Below are 18,990 nucleotides of genomic sequence, written 5' to 3' on the forward strand. Positions count from 1 at the left end.
TTACCTACCCCACCTTTAAGTATTACCTTAGTTTGACCCAAATTTAAGCTTAAATGAAACCACAAATGAAACCTACAGCTATCAAAGTTTAACTTTCTTTTTTCCCAGGAAATTGGCTCTTATGTATTGGCCGGTGTACTTGCTTTTTGGATTGGTGTTGAATTTATGACATTCTGTTGTGGAAGGAAGAACTACTGCAGGGGCCTCTTCAAGCAGTGTAACACGCCTTTCTACAAAATGGTTTATGAAATTCGCCTGGAAGAGGAAGTAAGAAGCCATTTGCAGGACGAGCTAACCGACATGGCAAAAGAAAGAGCAAAAGCAATCTGTAAACCACACCTTGATAAAATTAAGCTTGGAGATAGACAATCTAATAGAACAAGTAATAACAATGAGATCAACAACAAGGCTTCAGAAGCCTGGTGGAAAATATCGCACTTTACATTTGAGGACCAACCTGAGGACCAACCTGAGGACCAACCTGAGGACCAACCTGAGGACCAACTGGAGGACCAACCTGAGGACCAACCTGAGGACCAACCGGAGGACCAACCTGAGGACCAACCTGAGTACCAACCGGAGGACCAACCGGAGGACCAACCTGAGGACCAACCTGAGGACCAACCTGAGGACCAACCGGAGGACCAACCTGAGGACCAACCTGAGGACCAACCGGAGGACCAACCTGAGGACCAACCTGAGGACCAACTGGAGGACCAACCAGAGGACCAACCTGAGGACCAACCTGAGGACCAACCTGAGGACCAACCAACCTGAGGAACAGCCGGTTTCAGAAGAAGGACCACGGACGACAAACTAGGAACATTCATCAGTAAGAAAAACGGCTTTCTTCAAAACGCATTTTAAATTTGGTCCAGAAGATGAAATTAATAGACATTTGTGAGAAAGGCTAACCAAGATAGCAAAAGAAAAAGCAAGGAATAATTTGCTTAGGTATTCAACCTTCGACCCAGTGCATCGTTTTCTCCTCTCACTGTCTCTTTTCCCATGGCACAGGTCTACGGCCTTGGGTATTGTTGCTATCTCTCTTAAAGAGGAGCAGCTTGGGTGCATTGTTATTGCCAGTCTATGACAGAGCACAAGCCGCCATGAGGTAGTTTACTGATCAGGGACGTAGGTTCCCTGGCGCACATTATTTTCTATGGACGAGAGCTCTAGATAGATTCAGGGTCCATATTGCTTTAGTCTCACTGATGAAGAATGTTGATTATTACACTCCGAACTAGTTAACACATCGAGCTGCAGAAGAGTTCTTCAGAATTGGTTTGGCAACCACTGTGTCAACTCGTGACACACCACCCGTCTTGTCAGTTCTCCGACCGTAACTCCAAATAACAATTGTAACAAATGTAAACATCAACATCACAGAATTAGAAGCCTGGTGGACCATATCAGAATTCTATTTGGACTCGATGGAACCTGAGGAACAACCGGATTTAGAAGCAAGACCACAGACGACAACCAGAAACAATCACCAGGAAGCAAAGAGTTGGCTGATCAAGTAGCTTCAATATCAGGAAAGGAAATCCATTAAGTATATTTCCTTAATGTACAATTTTGAGGTACTTCAGTTAGTTAAGTTGGGCATTTTCGTTTTCTGATTATTTATAAATCATTATCATTTTGATTTAAATATCCCATGTTTCGGCCAATTCTACTGATCATAATTCCATTGTTGAGGTCTACTAGAATAGATTTACATTCTTCAATGTTCCAAACTCACATTGGTTTCTCATACAGCATCTCTGTATAGTATGTGTATTCACTCTCTGTCCTAAACAGCTTGTTGGAGCTCCTTCCCCCCCCCTCCCTATGAGCCCACTGTGCTCTGATTTGTCAGCTCGCCCACTCTGTTCTGATGAGTCCACCACCATTACAGCTGAACATCAGTGATTATGTGTTACAATGGCGTTTGTTAGCAACCAGAAAATGACACCAGTAAGGACAAACAGATGAGAAAATAAATGGGGTTCAGAGCCTCAAAATACTGAAATCTGTATTGTTTTTAATCTTCTTTTCCTTCGAATTTGTTATCCTTTTCTAAATAACACACTGTTATTTACCCAACAATAACACACTATTATCCTTGTTTTTATTTATTCGTTTAATTCTATAATATTGGGCTTTTTAGCCGTCCGTCAGGAACTGATTTTCAAAATAAAGTCACCGGAAACAGACGTAGGCCCGGTTCAAGCTTGATGATTGGATGTTGTAGCCGCAATGCAGGCTGGGATATTGTGTTTCCCACATAGCACATTTCGTTAAAGGTCCACTGGACGCAGCGCAGTCCAATTCGAGAAGGCGATTCGCCATTAAAAGAAGAAGAAGAAGAAGAAGAAGAAGAAGAAGAAGAAGAAGATATTGAACCCTCCTTGACACGGAGTTCCTCGAGGTAAACCCGTTTTCTGTAATGTAATACAGACATTTACAGTGTTTTTTAAAAATGTTTTCAGCTTTTGCATCACTTTACACAGCACCATGTGTCGACATACAAGCTTAGGCGTGCGAATTATTTGCTAGGTAAACCGTAAACTGCTCAGTTAGCATAATTGATGTTAGCCTTAGCTAACAAAGGCAAAGGAAAGCTCCACAAAGTGTTCACATAAGTGTGTGATAGGAGAGGATGCATTGATTGTTAATAAGTACAAATTTGTGGCCTTTATTGGAAAAGTGGTGAATGTTGCTTTACAACAAACAAAAAAGAGGTCAAGACTGAAAACAATAGTGGAAGCAGCAGGTGAATTTTTGGGGATAAAGGATATAACCGTTGAAATGATACACAATATGCTAGCCACCAATAATGATGATTCAGAGATGAATGAATAGATTAATGGTTTTTCTCATTCTGCAATGGAATGCTAGAAGCCTTTATTGCAAATGGACAAGAATTCAAGACCTATATATATCAGTGAAAAGGAAAAACCAGATGTTATTTGTATTCAAGAAACATGGCTGAAGACTCATTTGGACTTCATAATTGGGGGATATACTGCTATAAGACAAGATAGAAATGATGGCCAGGGAGGGGCAATCTTTATCAGAGAAGTCATGTCTTATAGTAAGCTAACATTTAAGAACAGTCATGATTTAGAAATAGAAGTTTGGATTAATAAAAGGAAAATTAGTGTCCTGAATTTTTATAATCCATGTAATAAACTCAAAATAGAGGAATTAGACAGTCATTGCCAAGGAAATGAAATAATATGGTGTGGTGATTTTAATGCACACAATACAATGTGGGGATGGAGATCAACAGATTACAACGGACAGGTGGTGGAGGATTTAATGGAGGCAAAGGAATTAGTTTGTTTAAATAATGGGCAAGGTACAAGGATCAATTTTAGAGATGGAACAGAGTCTGCGATCGACCTAACTCTTGTAACAAGTGAATTAGCTTCTGGTAGCAGTTGGGAAGTATTGGCAGATAACAGTATTGGGAGTGATCATCTTCTGATTATAATCAAGTTTGATATAAATCATGTGGTTGAGCTAGACGGTATCATGAGATGGACTTTTTCTAAAGCAAATTGGGAGATGTTTGCTAAATTGTGCGATAATGAATTGGATCAGATTGATATGGCAGAAAGTATTGATGAAATAAATGAGCAATTTACTTCAAATATAATTAAAAGCGCTAATCAAACTATTGGGAATAAAACTGGGAAACTTGGTAAATGTGTTAAGATGGTACCGTGGTGGAACAAAGACTGAAATGATGCAATCCGAAACAAAATCAGGCTGTTTAGAAAGCTAAGAAAGACACATTCATTACATAATTTATTAGAATATAAAAAGGCACAGGCTCAGGTAAGGAACATTGTTAAAAGAGCAAAAAGGGAGTGTTGGAGAGGATTCTGTTCAAGTATTGGGAGAACTACACCATTAGATAAAGTATGGGGAATGATTAAGAAGATGAGGGGAATAAGAAAGCAGAGTAACCTGCCAGTTTTAGAGAATGGAGGGAAAGTTGCCACTGGTGCTTTGGAGAAGGCAGAAATTCTAGCAAAAAATTGTCAACGTTCATTCTTCGGAAAATTTGACAGAAGAAGGTAAGATCAGGAGGCAGGAAGTGTTAGATGAACATCCTAATGTATATGAAGAAAGACATTCGTCGCAGAGTGTTGTAAATATACCTTTCTCTATTCAAGAGTTGAGAAGAGCATTAAGTAAGTGTAAAATGACTGCTCCTGGGAAAGATAATGTATGTTATATAATGTTGACCAAATTAAGTGATTTTGCATTAGGAAAGCTGCTGGAGATGTACAATAAGATCTGGGAGAAAGGGAAGCTGCCAGTAATATGGAAAGAGTCAGTCATTATTCCTATTAGGAAACCTGGGAAAGATCCAACCAGTCCAGGCAGTTATAGACCTATAGCTCTGACATCACACTTGTGTAAAGTTATGGAAAGAATGATTACAGAAAGGCTGACATACTACATTGAGAAAAATGAACTAATGACTCCTTATCAGAGTGGGTTTAGAAGAGGACGGAGTACTTTAGATCCACTGCTGTGCCTGGAGTCTGAAGTCAGGAAAGCCCAAGCGAATAAGGAGTGTGTTGTAGCTGTATTCTTTGATGTGGAAAAAGCTTATGATGTGGAAGGAAGGATTATTAATAAAACTGGACATTATGGGTCTGGGAGGTAATGTATATAATTGGATTATGGATTTTTTGTTTGGCCGTGCCATCAGAGTCCGAGTTGGCAAGTCATATTCTCGAAGGCATGAAGTTGAAAATGGAACCCCGCAGGGGAGTGTCATCAGTCCTCTTTTCTTTTCTATCATGATCAATGATATATATTCACAAGTATGATCTGATATTGGTAAGTCACTTTGTGCAGATGATGGAGCTATTTGGAAAAGGGGCAGAAATGTAAAATATATTGTAGCTAAGATTCAGGAAGCCATTACGGAAATTGAAAGCTGGTCTCTGACATGGGGGTTTAGATTGTCGGTGGAAAAAACTGAAACTTTATTTGTTACGAGGAAAAGGATAGGTGAGGATGTTAGGTTAAAACTTTATGGACAAGATCTAAAGAAAGTGAAGACATTTACATTTCTGGGAATATGGTTGGACGAGAGAGTCACATGGAGAACTCACATTGATAAAGTAGTAGATAAATGTAAAAGGGTTTTAAATGTTATGAGGTGCTTGGCAGGCACTAAGTGGGGGGCTGATGAAGCTGCTTTGAGGAACGTATACACAGCCTTAATTAGATCAGCCATAGAATATGGACTAGTAGTGTATGGTTCAGCTGCATATTCTTCTCTTCAAAAATTAGATAGAGTCCAGGCACAAGCACTAAGGATATGCTGTGGGGCAGTAAGATCTACACCAGTGTCGACACTTCAGGTAGAGGTCGGAGAAGTACCTATTTCTTTGAGGAGAAAGCAGTTAATTGTTAATTACTGGGCAAATCTACAGGGCCATAAAGATACTCACCCTACTAAACAAACTGTACAAACAAGTTGGGAAAGTAACAAAATAAAAAAAGAAAGTTTTTGTGTTTGTGTTTCGGAAATATGTAAGGAATTCAAAGTTAAAGAATGGAATATTAGTCAGACGGTGTTGTTATCAGCTGTTCCACCATGGTTGCTACCTCAACCTATAGTAGATTTATCACTATTGAAACGGTTACATTCAATGAAAAACAAAATCAATGTACAGGCTTATGTGAACACTGTTCTACATGAACAATATGGGCACTTTATACAAATATTTACTGATGGATCCAAAAATCCAGAAAATGGTCTAACTAGTTGTGCATTTTATGTTCCTGAGTTAAAAGTCAAAGTGGGAAAGCGTACAAGTGATCACATTGCAGTATATACAGTAGAGATGATGGCTATCTCTCTAGCGCTTCAGTGGGTAGAGGAAATACAGCCAATGCGAGTGGTCATTTGCTCTGACTCCAGTGCAGCTCTGGAGAGTATAAACAACTTCTCTTCAGAATGTCGTCAGGATATTTTACATGAAATTTTACAAAGCATGTTTAGGTTAGTTCATCTGGGAATTGTTGTTCAATTTGTGTGGGTTCCAGCGCATATGGGTATTAGAGGTAATTAAGTAGTGGATCAACTGGCAAAATGTGGTTTGAAAGCAAACCAGATTGATATTATGCTACCCATCAGTAGAGCAGAAGTCAAATCTTTTATAAAAGTGGTTATCAAGCAACAATGGCAAAAAACTATGGGACAGTAACACCAAAGGAAGACATTTATACCAGATACAAAGGGAAGTAGGAACAAGAAGCACTTGGGGGAGTAGTAGAAGAGAACAGAGCATTAACAGCAGGATAAAATTGGGACACTCTGGACCGGGCCCGGCGCCACGAGGGGGCAAAAGGGGGCATTGCCCCCTCAGTCGTATTCTTTGCCCCCTCACTTTGAGCATCATTCATCCATCAAAAAGTACAATAAATGTCACAATTATTAAATAACTTTAAATAATTATTTTCCCCAATATGTTTGGATCAGATATGTGGGCAGGCAGTCAAACAACGTTTAAAAAAGCCTCAACCCCAAGTGAGCTTGTAGTCTTAATGTTAGCGTGTGTGCTACTGTAAACACAGTCGGATGGGTGACGTTTTCCGGACAGAGTCCCCGTTTTCAGTGGCTGGTACCCGGTTGAAACTCCCGAAAATGTTCCCGTTTTTGAACGTGCGTTAAAAAAAATAGAGCAAGGTGAAATCAAATGTTACATGTCAGTAAAAACAGAGTAATAGTGTTGTGCCTGTTTGTAGCTTGAGCGTATTTCTTCTTCTACGACTGCTTCTTATTCTTCTTCTTTTGTCTTTAATGGCGAATCGCTTCCACTTGGAGCATATATCGCCACCTACTGTTGATTTATTAAATGTTCGAATTAAATCCTTGTCAGACCAGTGTTTTTGAGGAACTTGAAGATCAGCTTGTTTACTTCATTTCTTGATTTACTTTCGTATATTTACTTGAAATCCATGTTGTTTGACATCAACAAAAAATAAGACAGACAACTACAGATATCACCACACGTCATGGTTACTTGTTATTATTTAGGGCTGTATGGATCAGGTTTTTGCCAAAGCGAGCCCTTTTACTAGAATAACAATATATTATGTATTATATCAACCACATTGGTACAATGAGCGACATCTAGTGACAGATTTTGGAACATTGATTTGATTTTTCTCATTGCAGTAGAGACAAACCAGGGGACTTTATTTTTATTTTTAATCTGTGTCTTTCCATTTGGTGTAGTATTTGATCCAATATTACATTTGGTTTATATATTAGTCACTTTCTTATGAAATGCCAGGTTTTAGGCCTTGATTTGGACATTCAATCCTGAAAATAAAAAATCAATCAGATTAATGATTCTTTAATCCTGACCTGACTAGAGTAGATAGTAAGTAAGTCAATCTGTATAGGAAGACGAGTTTAGGGATAGAGGAGAAAAGGTTGTGGTATAATTACAGAGCCTGTCAATTTATAAATGGAGGAAATCAATGTTAGTCTGTTAACCAAAGTGCAGCCATCTGATAATGTACTATCTGTTATTAAAGATCAGAGGAAAAGAAAAGAATGAGAGGGGTCAATCCCGAAAACAAATAAAGAAGCAAAGATATTGTAGAGCAGTGAGAAGGAAAAAAGCTTGGTGTGTCAATTCATTACATTGCCAGTATTTTTCGTTGTTGTGAAAAAAAAATCGCCCCCTCTGATTTTTTAACAGCCCCCTCAGTCATTTCATCCTGGAGCCGGGCCTGCTCTGGACTAAACTCATCATTGCATCTGATTGGAAAACATCCAAATGGCAATTGTGATGGTTGCCAACAACCAGAGACAATACATCATGTATTTTTTAGCTGCCCGGATTATAACAGACAAAGATTCATTCTGAAAACTGCACTGGAACAACTCAACATCAAGGACATGGATTTCAAGGCAATATACGAAAGTAAATCAAGAAATGAAGCAAACAAGCTGATCTTCAAATTCCTCAAAAGCACTGGTCTGAGGACAAGGATTTAATATGAACATTTAATAACTCAACAGTAGGTGGCGATATATGCTCCAAGTGGAAGCAATTCGCCATTAAAGAAAAGAAGAAGAAGAAGAAGAAGAAGAAGAAGAAGAAGAAGAAGAAGAAGAAATCCCAAATGAGTGGCGATTTACTTCTTATAAATCATGTTTGGGGAAAAGGCATGTTAATGCATACATCTGTAAGTCTTATATGTCACTTGGTATCCCTGTTTAAGGTGATTATCGTACATAATACTTTACTGAATCCAGATCAGTATTTCGGGTTTTTAAATTTATATTCACTCTTCGAGCCAATCTGAGGTCTGCTCAGATATTTGTCCCATTGATATTTAAACAGACATTACTAGCCGATACACGATCCGGTCCACATACACTGTGAGTTTAGGAGTAGGCCTATATGGATATGTAATTTATAATTTAAATTTAATGTACATGTCGTGGTTTTAACCTAAACGAATAGTGTATAGATAGATACTTTATTCATCCCAAATTGGGAAATTATTTAGTTGCAGCCCAGTGTTATTGGACATTACAAATTAATAAAAAAGATGTAGGAGGAATATAAAATACAATACAAATAATTAGCATAAACATCAAATATATTCATATCAACAGTAGCTCAAAAGAGTATCTGAATAATAGAAATATAAACAAATGTGTATTACTCTCTAATAAAAATCTAAAAGAAAATTATGAATAAAACTGAATATACATAGCCGTGGGAACATGTTTCAAATGGGGGGTGCTGTGGGGATGACACCAGGGCCGGTTTTGACCAATTTGCTGCCCTAAAGGCAAGATTTTAGCTGGCAATGAAAAACCTCTACAAAAGCTACAAACAGAGAAACATATTGACATGGTGGACAGCTTATATAAAAAGGCTTCAAATGTATACTATTTAGTATTGCATAAACATTGAACATGTTTTAATTGGGGGGTGGAATTCACATCCTCTAGGGGGGTCCGGGGGTGCCCCCCCGGGAAGATTGTTTTTAACATTTTAAAGTAAAATGCTTCAATCTGGTGCACTTTGAGCGCCCAATTACTAGAGACTGATCTAGGGGATACAACTCTAAACACCCATATGAAAAAGATCGGTTTGCCTTTTAATAATCAAATAAGTATGTGAACATAACCGATAACCTACCATAGCCAATAACAAATACATGTAGGCTAACTTGTTTTATTTTTGTGGTTCATTTATATCTTATTTTATCAGTTAACATTTATTTATTTATGCATATTTTTAAATCTCTCCAGTTTTAAACGATATTTTTGGTTTACTGTCCTATAGTATACATTGGAATGATTTCAAACCTGTTTTTATTTATCCTAATAATTATAAGCGAGTGCCTTGGAAATATTTGTTTACATAAATTGTGATCAAAACGTTTGAGACCCACTGAGATAACTTAGACTAAAGTGAAATATCTAAACACTCAAGAGTCCTTTACCTCACTGAACCTCTCAGTCTGACAGGACAGAACTCTCCCTCCACATTATTTTAGAAAGAGCTTCTTATATCCGTTAGCGCAGCAGAAGCTAACAACATTCCCCGCCGGTACAGGTGCACCCCCTCTCTCTATCTATCTCTCTCTCACGCTGGCTGTGAGCTGCGGGCGCCTGATAAGCCAACATCCCCCACTTTCATCACTTACAGCGCCCATCGTACGGGGCAAATGGAAAATGTAACCGGGGTGAAAAGGGTGTTATCTTTACTTAATTATGAATGTTGTTACGTCAAGGCTGAAAATTCATTTAAAAAAAAATTATATTTGTATTTAATCTTGTGGAAGTGCAGATCCCCTGTCCTCCACCAGGGGGTGCTGCAGCACCCTCAGCACCCCTACTTCCCAGGGCCCTGTGAATATATGAATATTTACTTCAGGAACCATACTTGCCAACCCTCCCGATTTTCGCGGGAGACTCCCGATTTCATTGCCCTCTCCCGGTTTCCTCCCGGTGTCATATTTCTCCCGATTTCTGACAAAAATCAGATTTACTCAGGACTATTTCCACTCAGACTTTAATACAGCTACACCATTGTTTGGTTTCCATGGTAACGCGTCTCTTTAGTAGCGCGCAACTGAAAGTCTGAGAGGGTGAGGCAGATAATCACAGAAAACAGAACAAGAATCGACAACTACTCTACTCTCTGCTCACTCCTTTCCTGCCCACACATATGCTCCATCAAGGATGGTGCTACAGGCCGGCAAGTATGTCAGGAACATAAGAGCAATTTAATATTAAGTACTAGTTTGACTACAGTAGAGTCTCTATCTAAAAAAACATGCATTATATCACGCAATAACAGATACATTTTTGTGAACAAACATGATTTGAGGTTTATGATGATAGCTAATAGAAAACATCTTATCATGCCAAAAAAAGATTACACAATACGTACTGACTATTACCAGAAATGGAAATTTATTTTTTGATATTACACTGGAATATGTTAATTTTAAAGTGCTACTAATTTAACTTTGATATCAAACTTAACATTATTTTGAAGTTGAATTCAATCAACATCATTTGGATTATATCATTTGACTTTAGTAATCATACATGGTTATATGGAAGAATTTTTGTTTTGTGTCATGCCAATAACTATATGTGATACATGTGATGTTTTTGTTTTGTTCATAATGTAGCAACAATGCCAGGTGGATCCACAAAAAGACAGTGCCCCCATTGTTTGAAAAAATCAAACTGCGCAAATCGTAGATGCACAAAGGTAAATATAACTATATATCAGTGGTGGGCCGTCAGGGCCAGCAAGGCCTTCTCTGCTGGCCTAAACATCATCAGAATATAATTTAAATTTTGATATATTTTTTCCACAAATATGTATTAAATTATTCCCTGTAGTCTATTCTCTTCATTTCATAGCTTTCCTCTTGGTTGTGCTGCTTCCAGCCTCAGAACGAGATTTGGAGGGTTGGCCTTTATGTTAGAGCTTTTATCCAATCATATTTCAGCCATAATGTGTTGCCAGGGTCCAAGAAATCTGCCCTTAGGCCTTCAGAATCAACAGTGCGGGCGCCTGTAGATTAAAGTGAACGGAAACAAAACTGTGGCGTTAACCAATCAGATTTTGAGTTGGCGACAACGGGCCAGCTAGCAGGCGTACGATGACGTTAGCACGTGCACGTCTTTTGATTGGATACGCACTATTGAGAGGCAGAGCTATGTAGAGCTAGCAAACTGAACTTGAATTTGAACGAGCTAATTTGTGTAGATTTCTACAAGCTGTTTTTTTTCAACCCACAATGGCTGAAGGAGGAGAAGAGATCGATTTGGTCGCAGGTATAATTACAACGCCATTTTCAAGACGAACTTTTCAAGAAAAGCTAGACATCGTGAGAAGAGAACGGCCAACCCCGACGCTAGCGAGCCTATCACAGCGGGGGAAAGGGTTTGTCCGCCACTTTCAAATCACTAACTACGAGCGGTACCCCTGGCTCACAGCCTCCGAGAGGCACTGCAAATTGTACTGCTGGGAATGCCTGCTATTTGCAACTGATCGATTTGGTGTTTGGAGCCACACTGGATTTGCAAACTTGAGTTGTCTAACCAAGGCAGCAACGAGACACCAAAGCACGGCTGGGCACTTACAAGCAATGGTGCTTTTGAAAACCTTTGGGGACACCCGAGTGGATCTACAGCTCAACGAACAAGTGCGCCGGGAAACGGAGCTCCACAACGAAAGGGTGAACAAAAATAGGGAAATATTGAAAAGACTGATTGATTGTGTCCTGTTTTTGGGTAAACAGGAACTTTCATTTAGGGGACACGATGAAAGCGCCGAGTCCAGAAACAGAGGAAACTACGTGGAGCTTCTTTCTTTGCTTGCTGAGAACAACACAGACTTGCATTACCACCTGTCCACAAGAAAAAAGTGTTTACTGGGACGTCAGGCAAAATACAAAACGACCTGATTTATGCTATTGCTGAAGTGATGGGAGAAGAGATCAAAATGGAGATTAAAAAAGCACCCTTTGTCGCTGTTATGGTGGACGAAACGACAGACGTGGGTAATGTAGCACAACTGGCACTTGTCCTGCGTTATGTGACGGACACAGGTGTCAAGGAGCGGTTTGTCAGATTTGAAGATGTTACAAGCGGCAAGCGAGCTGATGACATTGCCGCTCTTATTTTCCGTTTCATGGAGGAATATGAATGTAGTCTGGATAAAGTTGTGGCACAGTGTTATGATGGCGCAGCGGTCATGGCATCTGGACTAAACGGGGTGCAGGCTAAAGTTAAGGAGAGGGCACCTATGGCCTTATTCATTCACTGCTATGCACATCGACAAAATTTAGTACTGACTCAAGGGGCCTCAAAGCTTGAAGAATGCAAGGTCTTTTTTGCCAGCCTCAATGGCCTTGCAGCATTTTTCTCCAGATCCCCTAAGCGCACGCAACTGCTGGATGACATTTGCAAGCGTCGTCTTCCTAATGTTGCACCAACGCGGTGGCAATATACATCGAGATTGGTCAATGCAGTCTTTGAGAAGAGAGTTTCCCTAAAGGAGGTGTTTGACCACATACTGGAACATCATGAGGAGTATGATGGGGATACTATGCTTAGCGCTGATGGATTTAATGCACGTCTGGATGATTTTGAGTTTTGTTTTTTGCTTGAAACATTCAATGGGATTTTTAAGCATTTAGATGTGCTCTTTGGAATACTACAGAAACAAACATTGGATGTACAATTCTGTCTGACAAGGGTGAACGAGTTTTGTGACACAATTGAGCGAGAGAGGTGCCAGTTTCGTCAGATCTACGAGGACACAGCGCGCATCTCAAGTGGTCCGAGCGCACGCAGAGGCCCACGTACAGCACAAGGAGACCTTCGCGCATACTACCAACAACTCCACAGCAATATTCTGGACAACATTCTTTGCCAGATACGGAGTAGGTTTCAAGACCACGAAAAATTAATGTTTCTCTCCCTCCTGGACCCCCAGCACTTTCAGACCTACCGGAAAAAAATCCCGCATTCAGCCTTAGCCAAATTAACACAGAGTCACGGAACACTGTTCGATCTGTCCCGGCTAAAAACAGAACTGACTGTAATGTATGCCATGACTGATTTTGAAGGGAAAAGTCCCATTGATCTCCTTGATTTCCTTAAGCAGAAAAATCTGAGTGAGAGCATGGGGCAGCTTTACACATTGGCATGTGTGGCAGTGACTATCCCTGTGTCCACTGCTTCTGTCGAGCGGTCATTCTCGGCCTTAAAGCGAATTAAAACTTATGCCAGAAATTCTACTGGACAGACTAGGCTTTCATCATTAGCCTTCATGTCTATAGAAAATGACTTATTGGTGGAACTGAAACGCACAGATAAACTGTACAACAGAGTCATTGAAGTCTTCTTGAGGAAAGAAAGGAGGATGGATTTTGTATTCAAATAATCAGTTGTTTTGGTGAGTACAAAGCATTTTATTTTTTATTTTATTTTAATATATTTTTGTCATTTTATGTCGTTAATATTAAATCAATATTAACGAATTAATATATATGTAATTAAAATGACAAATATATAAAAAATAAATGTTTGATGCTTCTGCAAGAGATATAGAGATGTGTGTGGCGCACTGGCTCAGCTGTGCAGTAAAAGTACTCAAGGAGACTTGTTGAATTGTTTTGGTTTAACCTTTATCAAAGTGGACATTCAGTGCTAGGAATACACTTTCACCACTGTCGCAAATATATCCTCATGAACAAATGCAAATTATTTGTTTGTTTTCTTTTATTTTCAGTGAATAGTTTGTGTTTTTATCGTCACGTTTCTTAAATGAAACTGCTTTGGGTGCGACAATGCGCTGTTTAGTGAACAAACTTGGTTTGGTGGACTTAATAAAACTTTGTAGACTAATGCCTTAAAAGCCCCTTTTATTTTAAAGTTTTGACCGTATCCAAGCGATCTTAAAGCTGGTAGTTTAACACTCTTAATTGTAAATGCGGATATATTGATTATAAATGCTTCGGAAATATTAATATAACTCTGTTGTACTTGACTATGTTAAGGTGATGCAACGCCCGGTTATACTGCGTTTCTGTCTAAATGTATAGTTTCTAGAGCCATGGCGTCATAATGATGGTATTAAGAGGTGGAATAATTCAGGTAGGACTGTGTAGGACATCACTGAAGGCCTAGGTGTGAAATGCACGGCCCGCCACTGGAAACAAGTGTGATAATCATGTCCATTGTGTTGAATAGAGACATATAATCTTACAAAGCCATAAAGATGAATAATATTCAAAATATTCTGATCCTGTAAAGATCTATTTTACTGGTTAATAAAAAGAGAATAGCATGTCATCATTGTGAAAGCAGCTACAAATAGTTTTGTTGGCTCTCTTGATGGCACAAGGCACAAGACGAACTGGCACAGATTTAAAGAATATTATTCTGTTAATGTAATGTTAGTTTCTGAAAGTTGAGACAATTGAAGTTACCTTTTGTTGAACTACTGTATAAGTCTTTCAGTCTTCCTCTCAGCTATCCACTCTCAGGGGAAAGCCGTACTGCCGATGCCAGCTGATGCGCCACAACACCACTTCAAGCCCGGTGACTGGGTAGTGATCACAGACTTCAGGAGGAAACACTGGAAGCAGCAACGGTTCCAGGGAAGTAGCGTGCCAAGCTACCAACACACGCATCAGAGGGTTGTGTTGTTCAGAGGGATGTGTTCCGTTTCATATGTAAATAAATGTTTTACACAGAAAAAAGTTTTACATATGTATTTTTTTTATTTTTTATATTTGTATTCACATGAAAAAAGTGTAAGAGTGCATTGCAGCAAATAAGGAATTGTTTTTTTTATTTTTAAAAAAGAACCCTTACCCACTTTCCCTCGACCCAGCCCCATCCCAACCCATCCCACCGACCCCTCTCCCGGAGCACTGAGGCAACAGTACATCAATTACATACCAAATGATAAATACAATAATTTACATGCACATATATTATACCCTCCAGAAAAACGCGATTCTGCGATCTCAGAATTTACCGCATAATCAGCAAAATGGCGCAGATTTTTAAAAGGCCGCATATTTATCAAAAGGCCGCATAATCCCCGCATTTTTCCACAAAGTTGAGAAGGAAAAAAAAGTTAACTCGTCTTGACGTGACGTCATCAGCTCGCGCGTCACAGAATGTAAACAACACTATTGAGTGAACGTGTGGAGCTCACACGATAGAGAAAACACCAAGATGAAAAAATCTAATCCATCTCATTTACCGACGAACATTTCTACTAAAGAGCGGGCAAAAAGTGGGGGGAAACTATTCTGCACCCCGTGCAACTGTGTGTTGGAGCATAAGAGAAAATCGACGGTGAGCCTCAACCTCCAAAACCCTTTCGAGGGCTACAAGAAACGAAGTGAGTAGCCTACAAGATTGAAGCTGGTCAGATCACGAACGAGTAAATGAAATGAAAACAGAATGAAGCGGAGAAGTGTGTGTGTGTGTGTGTGTGTGTGTGTGTGTGTGTGTGTGTGTGTGTGTGTGAGATTAAAATAGCCCAATTGCTTTTACAATAAATAAACATTGAATGTGTTTAATTGAATAGTGAAGGGGTTTAACGTTAGTGGCAGGTTGTGTGTGAGAGAGAATAAATAAAACAGCCCAATATTTAAAAAATTTTTAATTCTTTTTCCCCGCATATTTAGCATATTTCGCAACTTCCCGCATATTTAGCAACTTCCCGCAATTTCACCGCATAAAATCACATAAAAACCCCGCATTTTTAATCGCATAATCAAGGATTTTAGCCCGCATAATCAAGGATTTTTGCCCGCGTTTTTCTGGAGGGTCTAATATATACATACATACATACATGTACACATACACATGCTAACACATATATCGAGGGATGTCACACGGTCTGCATGTGTGGTGGACAGGGGAGTAATAATATCAGAATTATAGGCAGATAAAGGTGGAATCCCTACACCATATCAGGGAAGACGGTTACATAACTGATCAGTGGCCTCCAATGAGCGTAAAACTTATCTGAAGAACCCCGGAGACTAAACTTAATTTTTTCCAACTTTAGGAGAGACATAGTATCACCCAGCCACATTTTAAAAGAGGGAGGTAAAGGAGATTTCCACAAAAGAAGGATTTTCCTACGAGCAATCAAGGAGGTAAAGGCAATGACATTGGTTCGAGTGTTTGTCATGTTGATTTCATCTGAGGGCTAACCGAAAATAGCTACATGAGGGGATGGAGAGATTTTTAGACATACAATTTCAGAAATACATTCGAAGAAAGATTGCCAGAAGCTAGATAATTTAGGGCACAACCAGAACATGTGAGTCAGGTCGCAGGGGGCCTGGGAACATCTATCACACCTGTCATCCAATCTATCTGGATAAATCCTAGAGAGCTTAGCCTTGCTATAATGTAGTCTATGGAGAACTTTAAATTGTATTAGGCTAAGTCCAGCACAACTGGTGGATGAGTTGACGGCTCTCAGGGCCTCCTTCCAAAAGTCATCAGAGAAGGTGATCTGTAGTTCTTTTCCCAATTGGTTCTGATCTTATTAATGGCATACACATGTATTTTTGATCTACACATATTTGTTTTCCGTATAAACCGCATTGTATCCACCTGTCCTCTGGGTGAACTCATGATGCCAAGGGTGAGCTTGTTCTCTGTTTCAATCTGTGGCTCGGACAAATGCATGATTGTGCATTACTAATCGTCACAAGCGTATGATGTAGGCAGAAGCATAACCCAGGATGTCATTCATTTCTGCCCCTGTGTACTATGACAAGAGTGGGCCTTTATTTTCTGGAAAACCCCTAAATCTTGTGTGGTGTTCATATGTTTGTTACGCAGCCAGTGTTTGTGGGTCTGGTGGACCTGCTGCCCTTTTGGGTTTCAATTCAACACAATCAAACAATTTTATGTTAAAATGCTCAACAGATGTTTACTTCATCCCAATTACAAGCTATATAAACATCATGGTTAATATTCACCCTTTTACATTTGTTAGATCACATTAATGAATTAAAGTGCTCCTTGTCATTTTTTTGTAACTAGCTGAAGCTAAATGTGATCCTCAAATTCTGAAACCTCTTCCTCTTTCTCTACATCATCATCAAATGGTTCTCTCTCTTATAAAATAATTTGCAAGGCCCTCTGAGCAGAGAATCGTTTGGCCATCTTGATCAGTTGTGATAAGGACCCAAACTGGCGAAGCTTTATTTCTTGTGTCTCGCCCCAAATTTGCAGCTGGCATAGAGTGGGAAAAAAATAAAGATTGGTTTCCACAAAACATAATGCGGGAATGTGAGAGCAGACAGGTGTCGGTGCCTGAATGTATCAACAATGTTGCAACCTTCTGCAGGAATGGCAGGGGCAGAAACACAAAAGTTTCACTCACTCACTCACTCACTCACTCACACACACACACACACACACACACACACACACACACACACACACACACACACACACACACACACACACACACACACACACACACACACACACACACACACACACACACACACACACACACACACACACACACACACACACACACACACACACACACACACACACACACACACACACACACACACACACACACACACACACACACACACACACACACACACCAATATTTACTAGTCGACACATTTTTCAAAATAGTACTCGACTAGTCGACTAGTCGTTACGTCATAATAGAGACACACAAAGAGAGGTGTACAACTGTATTTTATATTGGAACTCATACAGTAACATTAAACACTGCATTTTAATTTGTGTTACATGGCTGAGTAAATAACAAACAGTTACTGGACTCACCAAAATCGACAGCAAAAAAACTCTTGTTTACATAAATGCCACGTAAATCCAGTGCGCAACACTTTATTCGCTGTCCTCCACGATAACGTCCACCTTTCCATATTTTTGGTTTGGTTTGAACACCAACGCATCGAAATGTGAGGGAAGGAGGCTTGACCGCTTTCGGGTGACAGTGTTGCCTGCCAGGGAAAAAACCCTCTCACTCGGGGTGCTTGTGGCTGGAATAGCCAGGTAGCTCCTCGAAAGTGGGGGAAGCGGTGCACGTTTTCTGCCCACCACTCCAGTGGATTATCCATTGTGGGGATATGCGGTGTCCGCTGGCAGTAATCCCGTAGCTCATCATCCGCATCACTGTTGACCCTTGTTTTCTTGCTGTTCGTTTGCCTCTGTTCAGTGCTGACGCCGGTCCATTGCTCACTGGTGCTAGCATTACTGCTAGTGCTAGCTGTCGGCAGCGGGTGTCTCATCTTCAGATGGTTGCGCATAGCAGATGCATTTGTATTCTACTTCAGTACAGCTGTACACAACTGACACTTCACTGTGGAGTTGGTTACATCTTCGTTGAAGTACTGCCATACATAAGAATGTCGGACGTGTTTTGTAGCATTTTGCAGCACCTCGTTTACCTCCATTTTTTTCCACGACTAGTCGACTAGGTCCTACAGCGCCGACTAGTGGTAAAGGTAGTCGACTAGTCGACTAGTCGATTAGTTGGTGAAACCCCTAACACACACACACACACACACACACACACACACACACACACACACACACACACACACACACACACACACACACACACACACACACACACACACACACACACATTTGACAGATGTGTTCTTGCATAAATACAATATCTCCACCTTGATGTTTCATCTGTACAGTATAAGCACTTTTTTAATTGGGGGGTTTAGGCCATTAACTATTAGTGAAATTATATTTATGTTTATAGTTTAAATTCTGGTGTTTTCTGTGTTGTAACAACTCTCCTTTACACATAGTTCTCCAATCACTTCTCAAAAATGCACCTTGTAGAGCTTCTAAACCTGTTTACATAATTTGTATCTCCTCTCGTGTATTTTCCAACAGTGTATCCATACTTAACCCGG

At 39.8% G+C, this 18,990-nt stretch overlaps 1 long non-coding RNA gene across 1 annotated transcript; it reads left to right on the top strand.

Moving 5' to 3' along the window:
- Window positions 1-2,351: 2,351 nt before the first annotated feature.
- LOC307030866 lies at window positions 2,352-14,869 on the top strand. The gene is made up of 3 exons (XR_013805810.1): window positions 2,352-2,413; window positions 10,696-10,778; window positions 14,558-14,869. It is a non-coding gene; the product is annotated as an uncharacterized lncRNA (long non-coding RNA).
- The last annotated feature ends 4,121 nt before the right edge of the window (window positions 14,870-18,990 follow it).

The sequence above is a fragment of the Notothenia rossii genome (assembly GCF_949606895.1).
Source record: "Notothenia rossii genome assembly, contig: SUPER_2_unloc_1, whole genome shotgun sequence".
Lineage (NCBI taxonomy): Eukaryota > Metazoa > Chordata > Actinopteri > Perciformes > Nototheniidae > Notothenia > Notothenia rossii.